The sequence below is a fragment of the Sceloporus occidentalis genome, unplaced genomic scaffold (genome assembly GCF_023333645.1).
Source record: "Sceloporus occidentalis isolate IW3139 unplaced genomic scaffold, rSceOcc1.0.p SCAF_3, whole genome shotgun sequence".
NCBI lineage: Eukaryota > Metazoa > Chordata > Lepidosauria > Squamata > Phrynosomatidae > Sceloporus > Sceloporus occidentalis.
In genome coordinates this window covers 16150055-16169372 of record NW_028316983.1, presented here as the reverse complement: position 1 = coordinate 16169372, position 19318 = coordinate 16150055, and the positions used below count along the sequence as shown (strand labels likewise).

Here is a 19318-nt window from a genome sequence, read left to right as displayed (position 1 = left end):
TTGAGGTGGGAGGCTATGCTGTTGATGGCCTTTTCATTGGTTGCACTGTCATTGTGGTATGCATCACCCAGAAGGACTTGCCTACTACTTACATTGTGGTCTTTTCAGTGTGAGTAAAGTCTTCTTCCAAGTCTTTTTTAGAATTTGTTTTTTTAAGGAGAATCCAAAGAACTAACAACAACTTGTTAGTGATTTTTAGATCTTGCACTATTGCTAGATGACTGTATTTTGACTTTGCTTCTCCTGTGTTTGATTTTTTATTTTAGATATTTATTTAGTTTCATTATTTTTGTGTTGTTTAATTTTAAGGTTTATTTTGTAAATAGCAATAGCAAGTACATTTCTATAATGCTTATCAATGAACTAGCATGCCCTAAGCAGTTTACAATGTGTAAGCCTATTGTCCCCACCAAGGTGGGTACTCATTTTACTGACCTACAAAAGGATAGAAGGCTGAGTGGACCTTGGAGCCCTGCCTGGAATGGAACACATAACCTTGTGGCTGCAATACTGGCATTTAGCCACTACACCATCAGGGCTCCTTTGATCACTCAGAAAGATCTTTCTATTAGGCAGTAAAATGTATAATAAATAGCTATATTCATTCATAATTTCTAATATGAAATGGGCAATGAGGAGAAAGTTGAAAACAAGACAAAGGAATAAGTACCTGATGTAACATCCGTTAGAAAGTTGAAATCTGAACTGGGGATATCATAGCTCATACCCTTAGCCACTAAGCTTCACCCAGTCTATCCCAAACTGGTGTGGAAGAGAACAATGCATGATGGAGTGAAGTGCAGAGATGGAGAAGCACCATAGACAAACTTTTCTCCCCTCCTGCCTTTTTATCCCATGTTAAAATCAATTTCTCCCTTGTGTTGTCATGCTTCTAATATTTGTTCATGCCATTTTTGAGCCCTTGGATAGAAATAACACTCACAGAAGTTAGGAAAGGAAAGGACAACTTTCTTCCCCACCTTTTAAAAAAAATCAATTTGATAGAAGCACTACAGCATTGGTGGTTCTTCATAAAGCAACCATCACTTACTTTAGATAATCATGTGTGTGTGCTACATAAACATGCAGTGCTTACTGTATTCAGAGTGCACTTACCACTTTGAGTATGATGTGGAACTACAGAAAAGTGCTGAAGTTGAGGAGACAGGGCAATATATGTGAAACAACAGGTTATTGTGAGGCAGATATATCCGTATTGTGGCTGCTATAATGCAGCTCACTCTACCTATTATGTGTACACTTCACATGTTATGCAGAGATAAATTCAGAGGAGACAATGAGTGTACTCTTAACAGTGAACTACAGCCAATTTTGATAGAAATTAAACTTTACTCAAACATTAGCTAGAGCATCCTCAACAGATGCTGTCCAATCTTTGTCTGAAGGCCTCCAGTGATGGTATGCCCACTATCTCTCTGGTGAATGAGTCCCATTCTTGAACTGCTCATGCCAGTATATATTTCCCTGGGAGCTTGAAGTCGTCTAAAATATCTTCACCCATCCTTTGAGTGGGTGAGTGCAGTTTTTAAATAAACTTTCCTTAAATTTCGGGTGCCAGTTTTGAATTGACCCAAAAGCTGTTTATCATTAAATTTTATCAAATGTCAATTGAAAGGTGCATGGATTAGGACCACACAAAGACTCCCCCATAGTGTACTTGTCAAAATTGGCTAGCATATGATCCAGGCCACTTGACAGAATAAATAATTTTTTTTAAAAAAACTGTTGTTTTCTTAAATCCAAGTAATGAATCTTCTTTGGCTGCATTCCCTGCTTGGCTGGCAGCTGACATTGAAACTAATGACTGATGAACCTTACCATTCTCCCTTTGCTAACTCATCACTTCAATGTACATGCAGTGCTTCATGCTCATAAAGTCATTTTGGGGGTGTCACAAACAGAACAGTTTTCTGCACTACCCATGGGTACTTGAAAGAAATTTTGAGAATTCTCTCATGAGGTTATAAAGAGTAGCAACACACAAGTGTTATTTCCTTCATGCTTCCTTTATTGGACTGCAAGTGGTGGCAGCTGGTGGTTTATATTCTGGGCTTTGGTCTGAACCTCAAAGGAGCTTCCTATGGTGCTGAGCTCTGCCCACAAAGTAAGTTCAGCACCTCAAACCTAGCATATCTTATATTGCAGTAAGGGTTGAAGTGCTGGATTTATTTATTTATGCTTAATAAGGAAAATGAGATCATCTACCACTCAGGCTTCTTTGTAAGGAGGGGCCATAGCTTAGGCACGTTACAGACACGCCTCTAGTATGTCCCCAGGACGTACTAGGGTTAGGAAGGGGCGTCACTTCCTGATGCCCCTAACCCTAGTACGGACTGGGTCCGTACAAAATGGCGGCACCCTATACACATGGGCGCCGCCATTGCTACATCACGACCGCGCCGCCTCCAAACAGGGCGGTGTGGAAGTGGCATACTGGGGCAGCACGAGGGAGCCTGGGGCGCCCTTTCCGCGGACCTGGAAGGAGCTCCGTTTCAGAGCTCCTTCCACCTTTGCGTCGCTGGGCGCAGCCTTTACATAGCTGTGCCAGTGACACAGAGCAGAAAGGGACCAAACAGCCCCTTTCTCCTCCTCCCCACCACCACCGGGTGTCCTTGGGGCTTGAAGCCCCAAGGACACCCCTTTCCAGGCTGCGGGGAAGCGGCCTTTTTCCACTTCCCCGCAGCCTGGAAAGTGGTGGATCGGGGCCTCAGAGGCTGCCGTTGTGGCAGCTGAGCCCCCGATCCGGTGGGGAAAGGGCCGGATATAGGCCGCCCCAAATGGGCGGACTGTAACGTGCCTTAATTAGAGCCTGTCAAATTACTGTTTTGGATTATTACTCCTAGAATTCCCCAAATCACATGTCTACCAATCATAGAGGTTAAGAGAATCTGGAAGGTTTTATCCAACATTTCCATGCTCTGTGCCCAGTGGGAGATCACATGCTTTGCTTATAAAATATCCCAGATTCAGACTCTAACAACTTTAGTTAAGGTTGGAAACATTTCTGCTTGGAAACCTGGAGAACTGCTGCCAATTTTACTTTAACAATGGATCAACCCATAGTCTGACTCAGTATAAGGTCACTTCTTATGTTTTCGTCCCCTGGAGGTTAGCTGGGGTCAGCATGGTAAGAATGAGAAGATGACATTTCCCATCTATTGGTATTAATTTGTCTCAATTGTATTAGTATTGCATGGGTGGTTAAGATCCACTTGTTTTACAAAAGAACTCCTCCTGGCAGAGAAGAATGCTGGTAGAACTGGTTTGTTATTATGTGATCAACAGCTGCCTACCTGTCTGGACTGTTCTTGGTTCTAGGAACTTTCATGGCAAGCATCTGCTGTTCAAAATGTATTACTATACAACAATGCAATACAATCTGAAAAAAACAGAAGAAGAAAAGTGATATTGTGATAACACTCTGTTGGAACACCAAAGGGAATGTAGGCAGAAATTTAATTACAAGGTCTATCTAGAATAGATCTATTGAATCAATGGGACTTTCATAAGCATTGGTTTATCATATAGCAATTGTTTCAAATCCAGATTGGATTTAGGCCATAGTGGGTCAAAATAATGAAATTTAATGCTTAACAGCACTTACTGTGGACAGGCAAGAAGACAAGACAAATGATTATCCCCATTTTGCAGATGGGAAGGGGCTAAACTCAGGGGGAAATGGTTTGCTGTGGCTTCTTAGTGAACTTACTGTTAAGGGAAAGTTTAAACCAGAAACTTGCTATTTCCGAGTTCATGCTCTTAGTTAAAACAATGAGCATCATGAAAAATTTGCCCGAGAAATGTCACTAATATGTCACTAGTAGTTATCAAGTGACAATAAAATAAAGAGATTCTGTCCCGACCGGAAGATTCAAATTCACTTTGACATTTTGCTTCATCAGTAGCAACTTTAAGATGAACAACTGCGGTCCCCGAACACACTGCCTCAAGACATTCCACCTGACATTATTGAAAATATGTTTTCTCCTCCCTAAATCCCTCACATGTTTGGTATGAACGTTATATTCTGAATTCATCTAAAATTTTCACTTTGTATGCAGAAAATATTCTACTCAGAGTGGTCTTAGGCTCAGAGGCAGCAGGAGTAATCAAAGGAAGGAACATTAACAATCTGAGAGACCCCACAGGTCAATGGCCAGGGAGTCAAGCAGCATCACCTTCTGGGTTCGCCCCTCCAGGAAAGAACGGAGCCATCATAAAATAGTATCTCCAAGTCCCATACCAGCAAGGCAGCCTAGAAGGATACCATGACCTATGGTTTCAAAAGCTGCTGAGAGATTCAACAGAACTAACAGGATCCTAAAGTGTAAAGATATCATTCTGAACCCCAAAGTGAGGATCAGCCAAATCATTGTATTCTGCATCATTATGTATAGATTTGTGAATTGGAAAATGAAGACGCTAAAAGAAAGAAAACAAATTCATCTGAGATGTGGTGCTGGAGAATAATGCTGAGGATACTGTGGACAGCCAAGAAGACAACCAAATGTGTTCTAGAACAGATCAATCTTGAACTCCCAGGAAGAGTATCAGGATCTAAGGCTGTGGTTCTCAAACTTTGGTCCTCTAGATTTTTGAGACTTCAACTCCCAGAATTCCTGAACAATGAGCATACTGGCTGGGGCTTCTGGGAACTGAAGTCCCAAACATCTGAAGGCCCAAATTTAGAAACCACTGGTCTAAGGCATGGGCGATCTGTATTTCAAGGTGGGCTGCCAGAGTCAGGGTTGTGGACGGTGAGCTTCAGATAGTCTAATGGGCCAGAGACAGAAGCTAAGTCAGGTAACAGTCCAGGTATAAACACAGCAAGGCCAAGTTCCAAGAGGCCAAAGGCCAAAGGCAGAGTCAAGGAGCAGGCGAGGTCTAAACACAGCAAGACACGGTTGAAGAGTCCAAGGGGCCAGACATAGGAGGCAAAGTCAAGAAGCAGACTAGATTTAAACACAGCAAAGCTAGCAAAAAAAAAAAAAATACAAACAATACAGCACAGAACACCATCCTTTTATAGCAAGGGTAAATAATGCACCCCTTAAATGGTTGTGGCACCAGCTGTTCCAGCTCCCATGCATGAGCAGAGCCAGCTGTGCTTGTTGGACTCTGACAGCTTGGGCCTAGTCCTGCAAAGACTTTGGCAACAGGACCCCAGCAGCTAGAAATCCCATCCTGCAATGACATACACAGGTGGACCCAGAAGTCAAGATAACAAAACTGAGGCTGTTGCACTTTGGCCACATCAAGAGAAGACTTGAATCACTGGAAAAGACAATAATGCTAGGAAAGGTAGAGGGCAGTAGAAAAAGAAGGAGACCACATGCCAGCTGGTTGGATTCAATCTAAGAGGACACGAGCCTGAGCCTTCAGGATTTGAGCAGAGCAGTGGAGGACAGGGGGTCTTTCAGATGTCTCATCCACCGGGTCACTATGACTTAAGGTTGACTTGAGGGAAGTTAACAACAAGCATTGTCAGAGGTACAAGTGTCTACAGTGTGCCTGCATCATACGTGGGTGCCTTTTATGTGGCTTTCAGCTATTTCCAGTGCCATTTCCTGAATGCCACACACACTGCAAGCAGGAGCCCCATTATTCTCAATGGGGATCAAGCATAGGCAGAATTTGTCTTACATGGCAGGGTCTGGAACGGATCCCCGCATAAGGCAAGAGACCACTGTATATAAAAATAATTGATTAAACAGAAGTTGAACATAACATCAAAGATTACATAGGTGTAAAACAGACTTCCTATTCTGAAGGTGGATTGGGGTCATGGCAACTGCACAACGTGCCCCCACTCTGCCTTGAAGCCACCCAAAAAAGGAGCAGCAAAGAGCCGCTCCTTTTTCAGGTGGCAAAAGGTGGCTTTTCCCACCTGCTGCAGCAGTAAGTTTGCTTTAAGGTGTTCCAGTGGCATGTAAATACCACGCCACTGGAAAGCCAGGAAGGTGACCCACATGTGGGCAGCCAGGTAGATTGAAGCTGGCTTCCAGGCATCTTGAGGGCATGCACTGTCTGTATGTTGCTGTGTTTTGGCACTTACTTAATACAGGTTGAGTATCACTTATCTGGAATTCCCAGTTCCAAAATCCTCCAAACTCCAAAATTGTCCACATGAGTGGCTGAAACAGTGGCACTGTTGATTTTTGATGGTTCAGTGTACACAAACTTTTTTCCATGCACGAAATTATTAAAAATGCAATGTATAAAAATTACCTTCAGGTTATGTGTATAAGGTGTATATGAAAAGTAAATGAATTTCATGTGTAAACTTGGGTCCCACCTCCAAGATATCTCATTATTTATATGCAAATATTCCAAAATCCAAAAAAACAAAAAAATAAATCCAAATCCAAAACACTTCCAAGCATTTTGGATAAGGGAGACTCAGGTCCAAAACAAACTGCAGAAATAATCCAGTTTGAGACCGCTTCAACTGTAGTCTCAATGACTCAATGGTCAAGAATTCTGGGAACTGTAGTATTCTGAGACATTTAGGCTTCTCTGTCAGAGTTTTCATGCCACAATAAACTACAACTCCCAGGATTCCCTAGCACTGAGCCAGGGCAGTTAAAACAGTCTCAAACTGGATTATTTCTACAGTGTGTTTTGGATCTCAATCTGTACATCTAAATCCTGACTAATTGCCTCCAATTTACATCTCTCTCCCATGTTCCTAACACTGACAGAGGCGGGTTATAGACCGCCCATTTGGGGCGGTCTGGACCCGCCCCTTTCCCCGGAGTATCGGGGCCTCAGTGGTCAGAACGGCAGCCGCTGAGGCCGCGATCCGCTGCTTTTCAGGCTGCGGGGAAGCAGCAAAACGCCGCTTCCCCGCAGCCTGAAAAGGGGTGTCCCTGGGGCTTCAAGCCCCAAGGACACCCCGCGGTGGCGGGGAGAAGAGAAAGGGGCCGCTTGGCCCCTTTCTCTTTTAGTCCACTGGGCGCAGCCGTCTGAAAGCTGTGCCCAGTGGACTAAACCAGGAAGGAGCTCCGAAACGGAGCTCCTTCCTGCTCCGTGTTCAGGGCGCACTAAGCGCCCTGGCGCGGAGCAAGGACGTCACGTCCGCGCCGCCCCGTCTAGAGGCGGCGCGGCCGTGACGTCCTCACGGCGGCGGCCGTATGGAAGGGCCGCCGCTGTTTAGTGCGTGACGAGCACGCACTAGGGTTATGGCGGTGCAGAAGCACCACCCTTTTGTAACCCTAGTGCGTGATCGTCACGCACTAAAGTGCCGGTCTGTAACCGGCCACTGTTAACTCACATAATCTAACCTAAATCTTGACTCCCCCTCTGATCTCCACCTAGCCTTTTTGACACCCTTCAAACACTAAACCAATCACCAGTCACTCCTATCATTCCATAACCTCACCCCATCCAAAAAACATCACAGACAAAGATATATAGTACCTGACAGAATCTGATGACAGCTGGTGCCATTTTAAATTCAGTGTTGGCTAGGTTTTTTAAGAATCAAAATAAAAACTTGCAAGCAAGTCTAAAACACTCCCACTTAAAATGCTTAATAAATTTGCTTCCCAGGCAGGGGTCACAACTGAAATTCAGGTTCAAAGTTTAAATGACAGGATTAAACAATTTTGACAAGTTTTTAAATATCTTGACATACACACTTCAGCTTTGTGGTGTTGGAGGAGAGTTGTGCAGATACCATGGACTGCCCAAAAGACAAATAAATAACTCTTAGGGCAAATCAAGTATGAACTCTCCCTAGAAGCCAAGATGACTAAGCCGAGACTGTCGTATTTTGACATTTCATGAGAAGATCTGGCTCACTAGAAAAGACAAAATTCCTTGGTAAAGTTGAAGGCAAGCGGAAAAGAAGTAGACACAGTTAAAAAAGGATAGATCCAAGTAAGGAAGCAAGAGCTGAGCAGGGCTATAGATGATAGGGTGACTTGGAGGGTCTCTCATTCATAGTGTCACCATAAGCTGAACTTGACTTGATGACAGTTAAAAACAACACGTCAGCTGTAGGGAATTGCTGCTATTAGCTTTTTTTGGGTAAGTAACAAGGGTCAGTGATATGGGGAAGAACCCTGTATTGGAAGTAGCTTGTATTGTTACTCCCATGATCTTCCACTGTGTTTTCAAATGCACTGGACAAAAGAATTCTGGACTAAATGGATCTTGGCTTGATACAGCATGGCTGTCCTTAGGTTTGAACACAGATCTCTGAACTAAGGGATATTACAGCTCTATTAGTGATATGCTTTTGAACTCTGATTTAAGCCTCATCATGCTGCCAAGCTGGAGAATAAAAAATGGTGAACTGTCTCATGAATTATGACAGCTCAGCTCTTGCTGCAAATCCTTTGAGGCTCTACTTGGTCTTGTTCTTTCTTTGCCTCTTCCTTGGCTTTTGGCTGTGATCCTTCACTACAGACTGAAGAACATTTCCTAAAGATTTAGTTGTAATTGCTTTTCAGGGTGTGGGTGTAAAGATAATAAAGTTTATGAAGAAGTCTTTACCATGAATTATTTTCTAACTGTTCCCAGATCATGCCAACTTTGTCTTTTTCCTGCAGCTGTGTGGGGAAGTAACATAGGATGTTTTAGAGCTGTAATAAGGTGCAAGAAATGATAATCAAAATGATCAAGGGCCAGGCACAACTTCGATATGTGGAAAAGTTACCACATTTGAGCTTTTTTAGTTAAGAAGAATGGCAAGCAAAGTGGGACGTGATAGGGGTTTATGAAATCATGCACAATAGACAAGAGAAACTTACTTTCTCTCTTTCATTACACTGCGACCTGGTATCATCTATTGAATATGAATGGTGGAAGATTCAGGACAGAAAACAGGAAGTTTGTCACACAGCATATAATTACAGTGTGGAACTTTCACTACCCCAAGATGTAATGATGACCACCAATTTGGATGGCTTTAAAAAAACAATTAGATACACCTATAGGTGAAACTCTTACCTTCAGAGGATGGCAAAGGCAATGTCCCTATGAAGAAAGTTGCCAAGAAAATTCCTTAGGGTTGCCATAAGTTGGAAGTAGCTTGAAGGCACATAACAACAACCATAATAGGTGATGAGGCTATCCTTGCCTTTTAGTCATGGTGGCTATGTGTTACTTCTAGTATCTGAAAATAGCTTAGAAAAGTTACTTTTCTAGGCAGCATGGTCAGTGATTCTGGAAGTTGTACTGCAGAAGAGTAGTTTTTCCAAGTTTTACATCAGTATGTACAGGAAGCCCCTGCTTTTTGGTGACTCACTCTTTCGATACTTTCAAATGACAGACAAGTTCCATTAATTCAACAAGGGTCTGCTCTTTCATTAGTTCTTCTTGCCTAAAAGGATTTCTTGGGACTGCTAGCATACATGTGTGCATAGTCACAAGGCTTGCTTAGGGAAACAGCAGACCCTTCTTTGAATTGATGGGAATTATCTATATAATTTGCTAGCATCAAAAGAATGGGCTTGCATCAGTTCTTCTTCCTATGGAGGCTCACTTTGGATTGGTCATACACATACTGGCTGCTTGCATAGTGAGTTGGAGTTGGAAGGCTTGATACCTTTGCTCTTCTTAGCTCACTTTGGAAACAGTGCTTGCACATGGGAGCAATGTAAAGGGACCCTCCATAGCAATCTAAACTTCCCCCCACCCTGTGTTAAGTCCATTGTGCACATATTCAAATGTGAAATACAGTGTGTTACTTATATTTTTCAGTGGCCAAAATGTATTTGCAAGCTGTTTTTTAACTGTTTTCACTTTCTGACAGTGGTTTGGTCCCCAACCCAACAGATAAGTGGGGGGCTTCCTGTATCTGAATACTGCTGGGAGATTGTTATTGTGTTCCATTCATGTGCACTAATGATCCATTTCAAAGCAAAAGTTAGATATCTTTGTAGATATCTTAAAATGGCTCAGTAGAACTCAAGGAATGAGTGATTCTTTTCTTTGCTAGAATGTAAAAATAATTATTGGTCACATGTTTGGGCTCTCACTGGCAAGAATGAAAGAGATCACAAAGCAGATGGACTTTCAGGAGATTAATTTCTTCCCTTTCTAAAAAGCCAAATGATTTTGGCCACAAGGCACTTCCTTGCTGACTCTTTGTTGTTGTTTTTATTTTTATTAGTAATATAACCTAAATAAAATAATACTGAAAAAATATCTTATACATAGTATTCCACATACAATATGTAATAAATCACATTAATTATCCATTCTTAATTACCTTATCTGAATCTTATTCATATTAAACTATTTAATATTAACTCATGAAAAGCTATGGAATGCACTCAAAGACATGGCGTGCCATTGCATCTGATAGTCCTGATGAGGAATCTGTACCAAGGACAAAAGGCCACTGTCAGATCAGAATTCGGGGAAACGGAGTGGTTCCCAATAGGTAAAAGGGTCAGGCAAGGCTGCATCCTATCACCTTACTTGTTTGACTTAATCCTGAGTCCCCTGTTTTTGTGGGGAAGCCCCAGGTGAGACAAAGTTGCAAATTCTCCAGTTTTGGGAGCGTCAGCTCCAAGCAAGAAGAAAGGGCTGGATACAAATTTTCATCTCTCTTATTATAGAGCATATTGCTACCATTTGCAAGCCTTCATTGAGTGGCTGTTATAACTTAGGGCCCAAACAGACAGGCCAAAATAAAGCTTCTTCAGGTCACTTTGGAGGTATGCTGTTTAAATGCTGCATGCGTCCTAAGAGGCCAGAAGCCATGCAAAAGCCATGCTCCAGTCCTAAGGACTGGAGCACAGCTTCTGGCCTCTTAAGACGTGTGTGCCATTTAAACAGCATACCTCCAAAGCGACCCAAAGCAGCTTTATTTTGGCCTGTCTCTTCAGGCCCTTAGAATCCCTAGGACATCTGTGTATTTACTTAGCTTCCTCCTTCTTTTGCTGTCATTGAGGTGCCAGGGCTCACCCTCCTCCCTGCTCTGCATCCAGCTTCTGAGTTGCCAGAAGATGGCTTTCTTACCCTAAAAACACTCAACCCCATCTGATCTTGGAAGCTAAACATGGTCACCTCTGGTTAGTACTTGGATGGGAGACTGCCAACAAATACTTGGTTGCTGCAGGCTATGTTTTGGAGAAGGAATTGTCAAAACATCAGCCTTGCGATCTGGCAACCTTGTGTGCGTGTGTGTGTGTGTGCCTTCAAAGCAACTGTCAGCTTATGGTAACTCCGTTTCCTAAGAAAATCTGACTGAGAAAGTGTGACTTCCTCAAGGTGATGCTATGCATTTCCAGGAATGATGGGGGACTTGTACCCTGGTCTCTCAGAGTCCTAGTTCAGTACTCAAACCACTACCCAAAGTATTGTGTAGCTTGTTTTGGATGTAAGATACTATTTGCTTCCTGAGGCAAAGCAGCAAGTGTACCCTCCACAGTACATTGGGCTAGCCAAATTATTTTGTTACCCAAAGCAGAAAATTCCAGAAACATCCTTCCTAGCAGTACAAATATGATTATATAGTCAGAGAGACAGTGTATGTCTCTCATCACACTGTGATGATCAATGTGGTGTACTAGAATCATGAAAGAACCAGGTTCTAATCCCCACTAGGTGACCTTGGGATGGATACACATATACACCCTGTAACATGCACCGGCTTCACAGAGTTGTGGTTGTAAAGTAGGAAGGAAAGCCTTCTAGGCCACCTTGAGTTCCTTGGAAGAAAGGCAGGATATAAACATAAAAAGTAATTGTTGTCCTTTCATTTGCATCTGAAATTTGCTGCTTTGAGCAGCCACCACCCTCTGCCTAATGGTAGGGACAGGCTTGGATTTTATCACCTTACCACTTAACCTCAAGTGACAGGAAGCTCAAGTATGTGAAAGTCATATATCCGTCTTCTATTACTTTTCCATTTCCTCTCTCCACTCTTTCTCTATTCTTTCCTCTGAAAACACTGCATACATCTGTATTTTAGATTCCTGGGGCAGAAACTTATTATTTTTCTCATTATTTTTTCTCATTATTTTCCTCTGTGAATGCACTGATAGTGCTGTGTGAATTAACCAGCATCCTTGTAAATAGCATGTAACCACAAGTACTGAAGGAATGGGAAATAACATGGTAAAGAGAGCATTTTACTACCCACATGGAGATGGGGGTACTGAATTACCTGCATGGAAATGTAGGTGAATAATTTCAGCTATAATGGCTGTTGAGCAACCTGAGCAACCACCCCTGAATCTTTCTGTGAAGAAGTGTGGGCTGATCCTTGTAGGTAAGGCAAGAGATTGATTACTCTTTATAAAAACAATAATAAAAACTGATTCCTCCTCTTGATCCAACTCCTCCAGATGTGACAGCTTGTAGGAACAGAAAACCGTATTGTAGAAGGTATCATACTCCCATCTTCCTGCTGCTGCAAGCAATCTAGAAGAGCACAGAGGCCAAGAGAGAAAACAAACAAGGTGACTACCAATCTTAAGTGTCCAAGCCAGGAACTCACTGGCCCAGAAACCTCAAGTCCTAGGGCAATCCTGAACTGGCAACTCTATTCAGAGGAGATTTGCCAACGTAAATTGCAGAAGACACATACCATTTCATAAATGAAAATTCAAGACACTCTAGTAATTAGGGGTGTCCACAATTTGTTATTTTATGTACACATTTCTCCTTTGTCTCCCATACCCTTGAAGTTCCTTGTTTTACTTTTTGCACACAGTTCCTCCCTCCTCTAAAAAGGCTATTGCAGAAATTGGGTAACATTTAGTGTATAGCTGGAGGGTGGCACATGTGTGTTGATTCATTTTGGGAGGATGAACATGTGTGTTGCATTGTAAAGTGCTGTGGAGCTGTAAAAAGCTGGAGGAACAAAGCAGAGTAGAACATATTCAGGCACTCCATGGAAACTGGAGAGATGTCTATAGCAGGCAGGAGGACCAAGGATGGGCAGGAGGAACCAACAGTGCCAAAGAAGAAAGGACAGTTCATCTGCTGGTTGGCCTCAGCAGGATAATCTACAACAGCTGGAGAAGGGTGTGGCTGCAGTAGGCTACCATGGAAAGTCTAGCCAGCAGTGAAAAAGAGAATCAAGCAGAGGAAAAAGGATGTCAATGGCGGGATACAAACCGCCATATAGTACGTCTTCTATACGTACTAGGGTTAGGAAGGGGCGGTGCTTCCGCACCCCCTAACCCTAGTACGTATAGAATACGTACAACATGGCGGCGCCCCTTCCACATGGGGGCCGCCATGTTTACGTACTGGACGCATAGCGTCCAGACGTGTCGCGGCGCCTATGACGTCGCGAATGCGCCAGCGGCGCCTCGCGACATCATAAAGGCGCCGCAAAAAGAAGCTCCGAAATGGAGCTTCTTTTTTGCTCCGCGCGGGAGCCGCGCGGTTTGGCTGCTGCGGCTCCCTTGCAGAGCAAAGCGGCGGTCTGTATCCCGCCAGTGTAATTCTGTAAGCGAGCAAGCCCAGCAGGTCTATTGCAGGGCTAGAAGCCGTTGCAGAATGCTGGACAGACAGCTTAGCATAGCCCAGCCAATGTGGCAGTCATCACTGTTAACCAGTGAACCTAGAGGTAACAGGCTTAGCCTGCCCCTGTAGGGAGCAGTACATATGCAAACTTTGGAGCCCCAAGGAAAGGCTTACCATAGGGGGTTTTTGCTTCAAAAGAAGAAAGGCCAGGAACTAGCAAAAAAACTGATATAACAGTGATTTTGAAGAGGCATTGTTTGGACAGTACCCACTGTTGTAAGCCTGGGGGAAAGAATACCCTGATCAATAAAACATTCTGAATTCTATCTCCTAGTGTAGACTCATGAACGTCCAAGAGTAAGAGTGAGTTGATGTTCCCATACTGTCATGGCCAGCCAAGATCAGGTCTCAGAGGATGAGGAGGAGGATGGGGCTCCTCCAGAGCAAAAAAAAAAAAAAAAAATGCATTGAACAACTTCTGAGGGATTTTCTGATCTCATGGGAATTCCAGTTTATCACAGGGTATAAAAATGTGTGAATTAGGCAGCAAAACACAAGTCTGAGGGAGTAAAATGTCCCATAACTGGATGAGAGTTATGTGTCTTTTTCATTTCAGTGCCTTTGATCAAGCTGCGATTTACTGCAATCAGATTTGTGGAAAGTTTTTGTAAATATATTCACAAGAAGATACAACAATTTCATAGGATGAATTATTGACCTACCTCTGACCTTTGTCTTCCAGCATCAAACCCTGTTGTCACCACGCAGTGTGACACAAGAGACTTTTAGTCAAACCTACTGGTGTGATGTTTAAGGCAGCCTGTAAAAGTAAGCCATTCTCAATCTTGGATCAATGAATTGTAGGGTCAACCTGCCAAGATGTCACCAGAAACCAGCCAGCTCATCTAGTATCCACTTATATGCATGAGGAACTCTTAGGACAAGGGGAACGGATAAAGCTGTACTGTTATGCTCATAGTGTCTCAAAAATATGTGCCAATGATAATAAATAAATAAATAAATGATTTATTTATATTCCGCTTTTTTCTCGTGGAATCAAAGCGGATTACAAAAAAAGATATCAAATAAACAAAAATAGCCTCCCCACCAATTGTAGCATAAACAGAACAATAAAATATTTATACAAAAAGCAGAAAAAGAATAAAGAATACAACGTAATCCAAAGTAAATGATATAGCATAATGTCTAATAAAGATACAAAATCCAAAATACACAACATGGTAATAATTAAGGCATGACATCTAGATGGCAATTCCCAACATTCCCCTGGCAGCAAAATAACAAAGACAATACAATAATGCAATACAGCAATAAAAGAGTAACAAGAAGAGAACATGGTCCCTTTACTCCCACAAGCATTATATAATAATAGCAAATGCAACTCTAATGGAATTCAATACAACAATACAATATAATACAACTCTAATACAATACAACACAATACACACAATTCCCCCTTCACATATACAACAAAAACTCCAAATATAACAATTACACAATATAAAATAAATAATTAAAACCAATTAGTCAAACATTCAAAACAATCAACCTCCACCTGAGTCCTCTGTGCCTTTTGAGGCTCTGGGGTGATGTTGGGTGGAGCAAGGCACTTCCTCTTCCACAAGCATGCCGCCCTCTCAAACAGCTGGGCTGGAGTGATGTTCCCTACATCAGAGCCCAAGCATGAAGGTGGCATTGCCTTCCCTGACTCAGATTCTGGGATGGATTAACCCTTATGCTTAATACACTTTAGAGTAGCTCCCCAGCTAAACTGAGACCTCTGGTATAGTATGATGAACCTGATAGCTTATCTTTGTGATGAATAGGTTTGGGTGGCTTTGTTGTTGTTGTTGATACTGTGTTTCTTTCAGAGCTTGGAAATTTATCTTTTTGAAATACATTTCCCGGTGTCCATGCTGGCTTGGAGGATTCTAGAAACTGTAATCCAAAAAAGTATATTTCTCAAGTTCAGGACATGCTGAAAACCTTTACCTATTGATGTGGCAATTTTAACAAGGGAATGTAGTTCCAGCCTAGAATTGCATGCTGAAGATCTGAGGTTCAATTTCTGCCATCTGAAAGACTGAAGAAAGTAACCTTTTTATGTTATAGCTAGCTTAGAAAATTCCTCCTGTTGGCATAGCAATTTCAATGAAGGTCCATGGTTTGGGCTCATACCTTAGATTTTGAAGATTCCATGCTCAAGCCTTGCCGATTTCATACAAATGTTCTTGTTTTCCAGATCTTTTGAAATCTTAGTTTAATATTGTTTTATAACTTTGTGTATTTTATTAATATGTTTGTCAATTGGCTTTGTATTGTATTTTATCTGGATAATTTGTTTTACAATTATAGGTATAGTTTTATGTTTTTATTATTCCTTCTTCTCCTTTGGCAGGAGCTGCTGTTTTTGGTTGTTTTACTTGTAAAGCACAATGTACCTCAATGGTGCTAAATAAATAAAAGCAACAGGTGGCTTGTTTACATTTGCCAGAATATTCTGATCTGCCCCTGGAGTCTTCTGGCCTCAAATTCCACGTGAATCCCTGCTGCAGCAAAATGTGGTGGGAAACTGCCTTCCCACGTAGTCCCTGTGAGGCAGAGATGCTTGTAAGAAGGCAGCTGCCTGTTGTCACTGAATTTTGCTCTGGGTTTTCTGGAAAACCTGAAGCAAAAGTTTAGTTTTTTTAATGTGGGACAAGGGATGGAAACCCCGAATTGTGTTCAGGTGTTGTGTTAACAACCTGGACCCAATTCAGCATTTTGGGGTTGAATTATGTAAGCCAGCCTGGGTGGTGGTGGTTAAGTATACAGGTAATATACACAAGTCCAGAAACAGATATCAATTAATGAGAAAGATCCATACTTGAGACTCCAGAGAACCATTGCTTATCAGATGAACAAATAAATACATTCCCTACATTGTAAGGTACTATCTATGTGCCTTCAGACTGATGGCCTAGAGCAGAGCTACTGAAACTGGTAGTCCCTACACCAGTATCAGTCCCTGAACCATTGGTCTGAGACCTGGGAGAGTATACAAAAAAGGAAACAGCTGATGGTACTAGTCTCTGGCATATTGGGGGGGGGGGGGGGGGACACACTGAAATTCAATTAAACCAATTAAGAGCCTCTGGGCTAGACACAATCTAGTCATTGAGCTGGGTGAGCAGATATTTCTTCAGTCTAAGCTTGAGTAACTTGCTACTCTGATAGTGGAACTAGGTGGGAATCAAATTATTAAGTCCCTGTAGAACCCACTTGATTTCTTTGTATTATGTGGGTACAAATGAACCCATCTTCTTACCATCTTCAGTGATGGTGCTATGGAATAGTAGAGAAACAGGGCAGCAAACAGCTACCTCTCCTGGAAGATTGTCACAATGACTTAGAACAGAAATGGGAATCACTCAGTCCTCCAGATATGGTTGTACATCCATTCCTAGCAGCTCTAGCCAACATTACCAATTGTTAAAAATCCTTGTGGTTGCAGTCCAGCTATATATTGGTGTTAATTGCCAGCAAGTTAATTTTGAGGGATGAATCCAATGAATGTGAGACCTCCAAGCTACATTGTTATTAATAGCCTTGTTAAGATCTTGCATGGTTAGGGCCACAGCTTCCTTGATTGAGTCTACCCACCTCCACTTATAATGTTATCGACTTCTTTTTCTACTGCCTTCTACTTTGCTGATGTCATCTCATAATATGTCTAAAGTACATTGGTCTCAGTTTAGTAATTTTGGCTTCTAGTGAGAGTTCAGGTTTGATTTACTGTTAGGTCCATTTATTTGTCTTTTTTGCAGTCCATGGTGTCTGTAGAACTCTCCTCCAGTGCCACATTTCAAATAAGTTGGAAGTCCCTGTCAGCTTTCTTCACAATCTAGTTTCCACAACAAACCACATATGGAGCCATACAATTCCCATATCTGGCAGAGAGAGTAAAGCTTTTACAGTGTGCCTCCTTATATCAACTGTTCAAAAAACAAGTTAAGGGAGATTGCTGATGTGCCCATGTTTCACTTCTGTACTTCCCACAGATATCTGTTTGGCTGCTGTGTGGTCAGAGTGCTGGATTAGACAAATTTCTGAGCTCTTTTATATCTGTATGTTACATTGCCTTTCTGTATTATGTTCAGCATACTGTGAAAACTGAACAGGAAAACTAGAGAGGAAAGTAGAAAAAGCATTAAGGTACTGGTAATCTGGCCAATACGAGAGTCAAATTGGTTGTCCTGTCTATATCCTAATAGAAGTCAACTATGGGAATAAATAGAATAAGTTAATGACATACAGAAAAGAATCAGTGTTTGATGGAAGTATAGAAAGCTGCTTCAGAAAATCTGATATGCTTTTTGTATATTTTTGAAATAACGTTAGTGTTACAGCCATTTAAAAAATACTACTACTAATTATTGTTTGTCATTGACCATTAATTGTTGGGTAAGAGTAATGTTACTTCTTGGTAATGGGAAAGAGTTATTTATATTTTTAAAAAAATAAGAGAGGAGAGGAAAATGAACAAAACTAGACACTAATTTGCAAATCCGCAAATGCTCATCCTTTGGTATGAAACAGTTCTAGTAGAGACAGAAGCAAATGCGTCTGGTTTCTCAGCAGAGCTGCTAGAGCAAGGTTGCTTTTCTTCTTTCACTTTGCTCTAGCCTGACTGAATGTTTGGTGACAAGCAGTGATTGCCAGTCCCACATTGGCCTCTGCTGTGCAAAGGAGGAATAGATGATAACCAAGAGGGGAAGATCTTAACCTTTATTTCAACCACTGTTTTTCTCTGCTGTCTTTCTCCTGCTGGTTGCTGTTTCCCAAATTGCATTCAAAACAGTTTTCCTACCTAAGTGGGACAGTGAAGAGTTGAGAGAATGGCCGGAAGAAAAAGTGGCAGGGTAGTTTCCAATTTCTTACCTTAAACACAAGATTGAAACTTCTCATGTTTGCTACCAGACATCTAGTTTTGGCCTATTAGAGACTGGGCTAAAGGGGGCATGCTTGTAAGTGTAAACCCCAGCCCTGTACATCATGTTTTATTCCCCCTTACAATCTTCTTCCAGAACAATGGTTCCCAACGTTTGCTTCTCCAGATGTTTTGGACTCAGTTCCCATAGTTTCTAACAGCTGGCTGGAGCTTCTAGAATCTGAAGTCCAAAACAAATGGAGGACCAAAGGTTAGTAACCACTGCCCTAGAAGTCAGACCACTAATATCTGATTATTTAACAACTGATCCAACTTCAGAAATCCTTTCCCCTTTTTCATTAAATTCACTGATGGAAAGTACTGTTCGACTGCTTTTCTAATAAGATTGTGTTTTATACAAACATAGTGTCATGTACTGACTAACTTTGTTTCAGAAACACAAGCTTCACAGGTTCAGAAAACCTTATTCAGAAAACTAAAGTTGTTCACAGCATAATGACATTGTCAGAACTGAAGCAATTTTGGTTACAAAGTATATTTAAAACACTTAGCAATTTAAACATTTTCATTTCCTCACCCGCCATTCATCTTCTAACTAAAACATCCCTGTTAATTGCCCTTCTTTTCCTCTCCACACCAAGAGTTCTCACTGAACTGGTCTTGACAGTTCATTTTTCCTTCTCTCTTAGCTGGCTTCAAGAAAGATAAACAATCTCTCCATCTAGCTTCACTACAAGTACAGCACAAAGCATCCAGTATTATAAAATTTATAGAAAATACATGACAGCAAACATAGCAGGAGCTATGATCCTGACACATAGACATGTCTGGAGTATACATCAGTCATTACTAACTTGGTCAATTGAATTTAGTGGGTCTGTGGTAAGCATGAATATGTCTTAATTCACTAAT

At 41.8% G+C, this 19318-nt stretch overlaps 1 protein-coding gene across 9 annotated transcripts in view; it reads left to right on the top strand.

The window, feature by feature from the left end:
• The window catches only part of PHACTR3 (phosphatase and actin regulator 3), a 269656-nt gene that overhangs the window by 98421 nt on the left and 151917 nt on the right, over window positions 1-19318 (top strand). For 3 of the 9 annotated variants that reach the window (XM_089513702.1, XM_089513703.1, XM_089513704.1), the window contains one exon: window positions 12327-12440. The exons of the other annotated variants lie outside the window; for them this stretch is intronic. The gene's annotated coding sequence lies outside the window, so the exon portion shown is untranslated. The remainder of the gene's footprint in view (window positions 1-12326; window positions 12441-19318) is intronic. 9 annotated transcript variants of the gene reach the window in all.